Here is a 7,818-nt window from a genome sequence, read left to right on the forward strand (position 1 = left end):
CCCTTGGATGAGGGTATTACTCTCGCACCGTGGCACTTGATACCACTGGACCAGCCGGACGAGCCCGGAGCAGCTGCTATCGTTAGCCGAGATCCCAGACGACATCCGGTCAGCGACGTCGCGACTCAGATTTGGCCACCGTTGCCACTGGAGCCGTTACCACCGGTGGAGGAACTCTGCAGGGTTCGTCCGCCCATCAGCCCACTGCCGAGGACACCCGGACATAAGCGAGCCAAACGGGCCAAGCGGATCAACCCTAAGCTGCAGCAGCAGCTGTTTGGATCCGACACGGACAGCGAAGACTAGTACACACTTACACCCAGCGTACACGCGCCGCAAGGCGCCATAAAGCATTTTCAATAGTACCGAAAGGTACCTCTGTACATAGTGTACATTGAAGATTTTGAATAAAGATCACAGTATATTTTTATTTGTGGATACACCAGTTATTCAGCGGTACCCGTCCACAAAAGACGCTTTTTCTCTCCCTCTTTCTAGACAATAGTGTGCATTCTTGTAAAAGTATTTACAGTTACACTTTATCTTTTTTTCATTACTTGCTGTTTTTCTTTGTTTTATATCTTTCTTTAATTGTTTCTTTTGTATTTTTGTATTCTTCAGTATGGAATGCGTAGATTCTAAGCACGCAAAAAGACGTACATTTTCTCATGATTGGCTAGAAAACGAGAAATGTAAATCTTGGATTTAAAAAGTTCCTAATGATGATAGTTCATATCTTTGTATCCCTTGTAATAAAACGTTTTCTTGCTCATCAGGAGTTTTTAAGCATGCTGAATCGAAAGCTCATCGAACTAACATGGTAAATAATTGCTCTGATGAAGTAAATATCATTGAAAAGGAACCTTGTGAAAGGAAATTTTGCCATTCATGGCTTGAAAATGAACAATTCAAACCATGGCTGCAAACAATCCCGAACGATCCTTTCAATTGTTTTTGTTCCTTCTGCAATCTAAAGCTTCGATGTGGTTTCGACAAGCTTATGCGGCATTCTGACAGCAAGAAACATGTTTCGGAGTGTCAGAAAAGGGGCTTCAGCGTAGATTTGAATACGCATGACGAAGAACCTGTGCCTTTTGAAGATTGGAAAAAAAATCACGGAAATCAAATTTGCAGCATTAATTGCCGAGGAAAACATACCATTTAAAACATCAGAATCAATCTTAAGTTTTTTTCGAGACCTCGGAGAAGATCCGGAAGTCTTGAAAAGTATGACGATGAATTGGAATAAAGCACCGAAAGTAATAAAGAATGTCTTATGTGTTCGCGAACAGGAGCGGTTAGTCGAAAAATTACAAAATAATAAATTTTCTATTTTTGTTGACGAAACATCTGATTCAACTAATGATAAATGGATGACGTTTCTTGTACGATACGTCGATCCTCAGACTTTGAATGTTCGAAATGGAATTATTAGAATTAATTCATTTGGACGCGAGTGATTGTAGTGTCGAAAAATTATTTACAAATTTTAGAGCCGAAATGTGGAAAAAGAAAACAAATTCCGTTTTCAAACATTCTCGCTCTTTTCTGTGATAACGCCTCTGTTATGACAGGAAAATACGAATCACTTAAAATTAAATTACAAAAACATTGCAAAAGTTTGATAACGATGCCATGTCCTTGTCACGCATCTGCATTAGTAGCAAATGCAGCTTGCAGCGCAATTCCTGAAGCATGCGAGGAACTTTTGCGAAAAGTGGCATTGTTTATCTCTAACAGTCCCAAGCGCGCGTGTATTTTTGAGCAATTCCAAAAATCATTTTGTTTTGATGAAACATGTAGAAAAATTTTTAAACTGTCTGAAACGCGATGGCTTTCACGTCATGCATGCGTGGCTAGACTAAAAATTGGGATGTGTTGTTAAAATTTTTACAAGAAGAGCAATTGAGCAAGAAATCAAAGTCTGGGGCTGCTTTATTATCTCTGATGCAAAATTCAGAAATACAAGCGTATCTCTTGTTTCTTGAGTACATTCTGGATGCATTTAACAAGTTTAATGCGTCTTTTCAAACTGAAGAAACAAAAGTTCATTTACTTCAGTCAGCTGCGGAAAATCATTTGAAAACCGTTCTTTAAAATGTTATAAAAGCATCATTATTAAATTTTGTTTCGATGGGTACAATTAATCCTTTGCTTGCGTGTAATCGTCTATTTCCTGATCAAGTTATGGTGAAGCTTGGCAAGATCTTCTTGATCGATTGAATCAGGAAGGTCACGGTGAGATTGTCATATCAATTTACGACAATTGTTTGGCATTCTATGACATCCCTACGAAAGAAATTCGTAACAAACTTTTTGTCAAGGACAAATTTCTGAGTAAATTGAGGATCTTTGAATCTAAATTTGTTTTGCAGCAAGAAGACGAAAAAAACAGCCCGAATAACTCCGTTCAGGATGTCCTTTTTGCCCAACGATTCGGCGGATTTGATGAGAAGATATTAAAAGAAGAATGGCAATTTCTAAAAAAGGATTTCACATCAGAGCAGAAAGCGACAATAATTAATTTACATTTTGATGAATCATGGAAAACAATAATGGCAACTAAAAAGGCAGATGGAAAATTTAGATATCCAGTTTTAATTAAATTAATTAATGCAATTCGATCTCTTCCAAATTCTAATGCTGATGCCGAAAGAGTGTTTTCCATGCTGACAGATGTAAAAACTAAGAAACGTAATAAATTTCATCCGAGTAACGTTCAATCTTTATGCGTGTTCAAATCAATTCTGAGGGCGAGAGGAGAAATGGCTCGAACCATGATAGTTGATGCTCGACATTTAGCTCTCATGTCCGAGAATTTGTATAAAACAAACGCAAGAGAAAATACATGTTTTTTGCGTTTGTTTGGTGCTGATAAACGTCCCTCTACGTCCTCGGATTTGTAACTAAATCTCTCAGTAGCCAAATTAATTGATTTCATTTTTTTATTAATTTATAAATTGTTATCTACAGCATAGAGTTAAAAAAATTATTTTAACTTTAGAGAGGCTTAGTTACAGCTTTTGCTGCTTGGTGACGGTTAATATTGCTTTTTTAACACCATGTACTTATTTCTTGGGTACCTTTTTTCAATTCCAGTTTTTTTTTGTTTGGTTTACTTTTCTTTGGTTGTAAGCTTTTATAACATGATTTTTCATGCAATGGATCGGTAAAATATTTCACGTTGGTCTCTTATTCTCTGTTAAACTTAATGTACGTGTTTGGATTGCTTTCCGATATTCATTGTGAGTACTTCAAATCTATAATACACATTACGTGTGCCATAAATTTTCAGTACTCACAATTAATATCGGAAGGCAATCTTGGTGTGTATAAATGTTAATAAAATCTTAGACTATTATGGAATCGTAGCGTGATAATTCTTTATAAACAAACATGGAGAATATGTATTCAGGAATTTTTCAAGATTTGTCCATACGCTGTTTCACGCCATTCAGTCTCAATTCAGTCCTCTAATGTAACCCCACGCAATCCAGCACTCACGTTTCGACACAGAACGTATTCTTCCCAAAAGTTTCTCCAAAAATTACATGCGACTTCTCAGAAAAAATAGGTAAATTTAAAAATTAATATTTTTCATTGATATAATATTCCATCATCATCTAACTGAAAGCCACATCTCGCAATGTAGCACGAATGTCACCACTCGTTTGGATTTCATATTCGTTACTCAAGTTTCATCGTCGTGCTTAGTTTAAGTTGGAACGAAGGTTCTAACCCAGCGAGAAATGACCGACAATTAGATATGTAATTGATATTAAATTGACTTCGTCATGTCCATTTGATACCAATTCAATTAGTCACTTCTTACTGAGCACTTTTTATATCAACATTGTAAGTATCAAGTAATTCAAGGCATCGTTTCGCCGAGCGATACGCACCAAACGATAACAATGATGTTGTAAGTGCAGCCAAAGGGCAAAACCGTCATGTCGTCAATTGTACAAAATGTCATCATTCCTCGAACTTGCAACCGCAGTTTCAAACTTAGAAGATCGTCGTTCAGAAATGCAAGAACCGACTGTGTCAACGGTGCAAAACGCTCAAACAAATGGTGCGTTCCGTATCGCGCATGATGTGCATGATGCATCCATTGTCCTTGTTTAACATTTGGTGAGCAACAAGGATAAACGACGCATTATGCGCATTATGCGAGAAACGGAACGCACCCAAAGCAGTCGCCAGTCGGTCGTCGCTATCACCAATATCAATTCGCCGATTGCCAAGACGGTTGCTCAGTCGAAACAAACGGCTCCTACAATTTTCAAGTCTTCCGTCAAAGAATCTCAGGCCTCGTATAAAGCGTAGAAAAATCTGTTGACCACCGTCACTACGTCGAACGTAAATGTCATATAAATATGATATCGCTACATTAGTCTCGCTAGAATCAGAGAAGAAGGCAAAAACGGACCTTCAGCTTATCCTGGTTGTTCCTCAGGAAGAACAAGATAAAGTTTAGAAATCCCCAACTGAAGACGTGAAAAAACTGGACGAAACAAAAGCAGCCACGCAGATTCAAGTTATGGTTTTGCCGACAGAAAGCAACGATGTCACGCAAATCTACGTATTAGTGAAGATAGATAGACAAGGACAGATACAACTACTCGATAATAATGGTTTCATTGGAAGAAACTACACAGAATCTGGACAGCACAAGAACCTTACATAGACTTCAGTTCAGTGGAGAGGTCAGAGCTCTAGACAATATTGTTCTTTAATTCGACTACAATATCTAAATATTATCCGATCATATTGTAGGCAATCATACCGCCTACAGAATCGATATATTCGCTCTCGGTAACTTACCTGAATCTGAATCTACCGATTATGACATCACTCGAAGCAATCTGCCTATTCAGTCGACGAATCCGACTTTTACACATCGGTGATCTCCACTATTTCATCTTTCCTCGAGCTGCCGATCATTATTACGAATCCCAACAACTCCTGCATATCCGGCACAGAAGAGACACAGATTCAAATCCCCGGTAACTGAATGCCTTTTGCATACTTCGCTACGTACAATGTCGGTATAAGACGTATCAACTCTTACAACCTTTATTCCAATTTAAACTGAATATGACTAGTATGTCAATCAAACAAGTCGTGACATTTTTGCTACATTATGAGACGTGGCATTAAGTTAGAGGATGATGTAATTTGTATTAATGAAAAATATTAATTGTAGAACTTACGTATTTTTACTGAGAAGCCCCATGTAATATTTATTAGAGAAATTTTCGGGTAGAACACATTCTGTGTGAAACGTGAATGCTGTATCGCGTGAAGTTGCATTCGAGGACTGAATTGAGAGTGAATGACGCGAAACAACGTCGTCTAGACTAATCTTTTAAAATATTCTAATACATATTCACTCAAGAAGTTTCTCTGTAAAGGGATGTCACGCTCTGAGATTCTATATACATAGTTTATGGTTTTCTTATTATTCATACATTTTGTACGTACGAGTAATTTTGGTAGAGAAAGAAAGACCTACGCGTATTATCTTGCTTTCCATTGTGTGAAAAATCTTTTTATAAAAGACTTTGCAAAATGCATACATTCTTGTAACTGCAAATACAATAGTTAAATACTGTAGTTCGTATTCCATATAAATTTTATTAATTAGCGTTTTGAATTGAAAATGTATAATATGCCATACTAACATTTCGTTCGCTTGTTCGTGATCAATATTATTTTGAATTTTTTGTACGTAGTATTTTATTTAATTGTACAAGTTTTGTTTAACGCTTTAATGCTTTTAAGTTGCTTTATTTAAACCTGCTTTATTTCTTTCCTTTCCTTCATTACTTTGGAAATGTAAAAAATTATCAAATAGTTACGATTCATACGTGACTTAATAGACAATTTTTTACATTTCGTCCTGATGGAAGAAACCACCACATTCCCGTGATTTCCGTCGAGCAATAATATGGACATGAATATTGATTTATTATTCAAGAATGTTTATAAAAGAATGCAACACACCTGTTATTTATTAAGATTGCATGTGCAGTCGTGTTTTGTTAAGCGATTTTGATTTAACATATTGAAATGAGTGAAAATGTGTGAAATAGTTCTAACACTTGACTCCTGTCCACGTTCCTGACCAAGAGTGGGTTCCTTATTTCCCAAACTTTCAATTTTACAGCGCTTTTTCGTTTATTTTTCTGCGTCAGTTCTTAAACTACAATTTGTATAAATTTTCAGAAAGACTAGAGTCAAGAAGAAGGGTATATAAGTACCTATGGCTGAAGAAAATTTGAAACTTATTTAAAAAGCATAGTAAGAGACTCATTTTATGCGTGGTCCGGGATTAATTTGTAATATACATGAAAATATACAAGTTCTCGCATAATTGCCAAATAAAAATTGGAACATTATATCCCTGAATATATGTATCAAAAAACTGAAAAAATGTAATAAAGACATTACAGAAGAAAAAGAGCAGTTTATAAAGTTTATTTTAAGACTAAAAAAAATTATAATGTTTTTCAAACGTTACGAGTATACGCACAGAATTTGTTCGGTAGAACATTTGTATTGATATCTGTAATATACATTGCTTTAAAATTATAAAAATTGATAATTTGCAGTGAAAAGAAAATAAAATATCGCAATTAGTATTAAATAATACATTCTAAATCATATTGTTGGAGTATTGTTATAGACGGAATTTTTTTGGTAGAACTTAGTTGATATTTGAACACACATTTCCATCAAATGTTTAAAATTTGCAGTTTATAGTTAAAAAAAAATTGAAATGATTATTTAATCTATATTGGATTTTTTCTTAGGATAAAATCGCATTTTTTAAGTAATAATAATAATATTATTGATAATTGACTATTACTAATGTCATATTAATATTACGAATGACACACGTTGCAAAACCGGTCAAGAAATACTTGGAAGGAGTGAAGTAGGAAATTCTGCCCCAGTCGTATTCACCGGACATTGCTCCTTCAGATTTCCATTTGTTTCGGTCCATGCTGTCGGCCCTTTCTGGAGAGCGATTCGATTCTTATGAAGATATCAAAAAATGGCTTGATAAATGGATCTCTTCAAAAGAACCAGATTTCTTCCTTCGAGGAATCCGTTTATTACCTGAAAGGTGGGGGAAAGTTGTCGCTTCTGACGGAGCATACTTTGAATGTACTTACTTTGTATTGTTTTGTTTAAATAAATACATCTTTTTCATTAAAAAAGGGCGGAAACTTATTCCCATACCCAATATTATAAAACTATTGAAATATGCATTTTTTTAAATAAAAAGTAAATGAATAATTAGACTAATACTCATTTTTACCATTTTTAACTGTAAAGTGCCAATTTTCAAATTTTGAAAAAAATATCAAGATATCAACACGAGCGTATTTACAAAGAAAATATGTGAGTGTACTGGAAAGATTTTACGAAAAACGTCATGTTTGAAACATATTTTGATTTTTTTAACGTTAAAATCATTTTTGCTATTAATGGAGGGGTTATATGATTATTAAAATTTATTAAAATCGTTATCTAGAATATGTGTTCATGTCTCTTTATCCCTTATACAAGGTGTCCTTTTTTGACAATCACTTTTGTGTAGATAGAGCTGACTAAATTGAGTCGAAAAGCCCTCTACCATTTTGCAATTTTCGCAATAGTTAACAAAATATTAATTACTAAATATTGCAAAATATTGGTTTTGAATAATTTATTCAAATACTATCAACTTTACAGAAAAACTGCAAGAGACAAAAATTATTTATTTTCTTCTCATAAAGTTCTGAGAATTTTTTCAGAATTTTTTCA

Source organism: Trachymyrmex cornetzi, unplaced genomic scaffold (genome assembly GCF_001594075.2).
Source record: "Trachymyrmex cornetzi isolate Tcor2-1 unplaced genomic scaffold, Tcor1.1 scaffold746, whole genome shotgun sequence".
Lineage (NCBI taxonomy): Eukaryota > Metazoa > Arthropoda > Insecta > Hymenoptera > Formicidae > Trachymyrmex > Trachymyrmex cornetzi.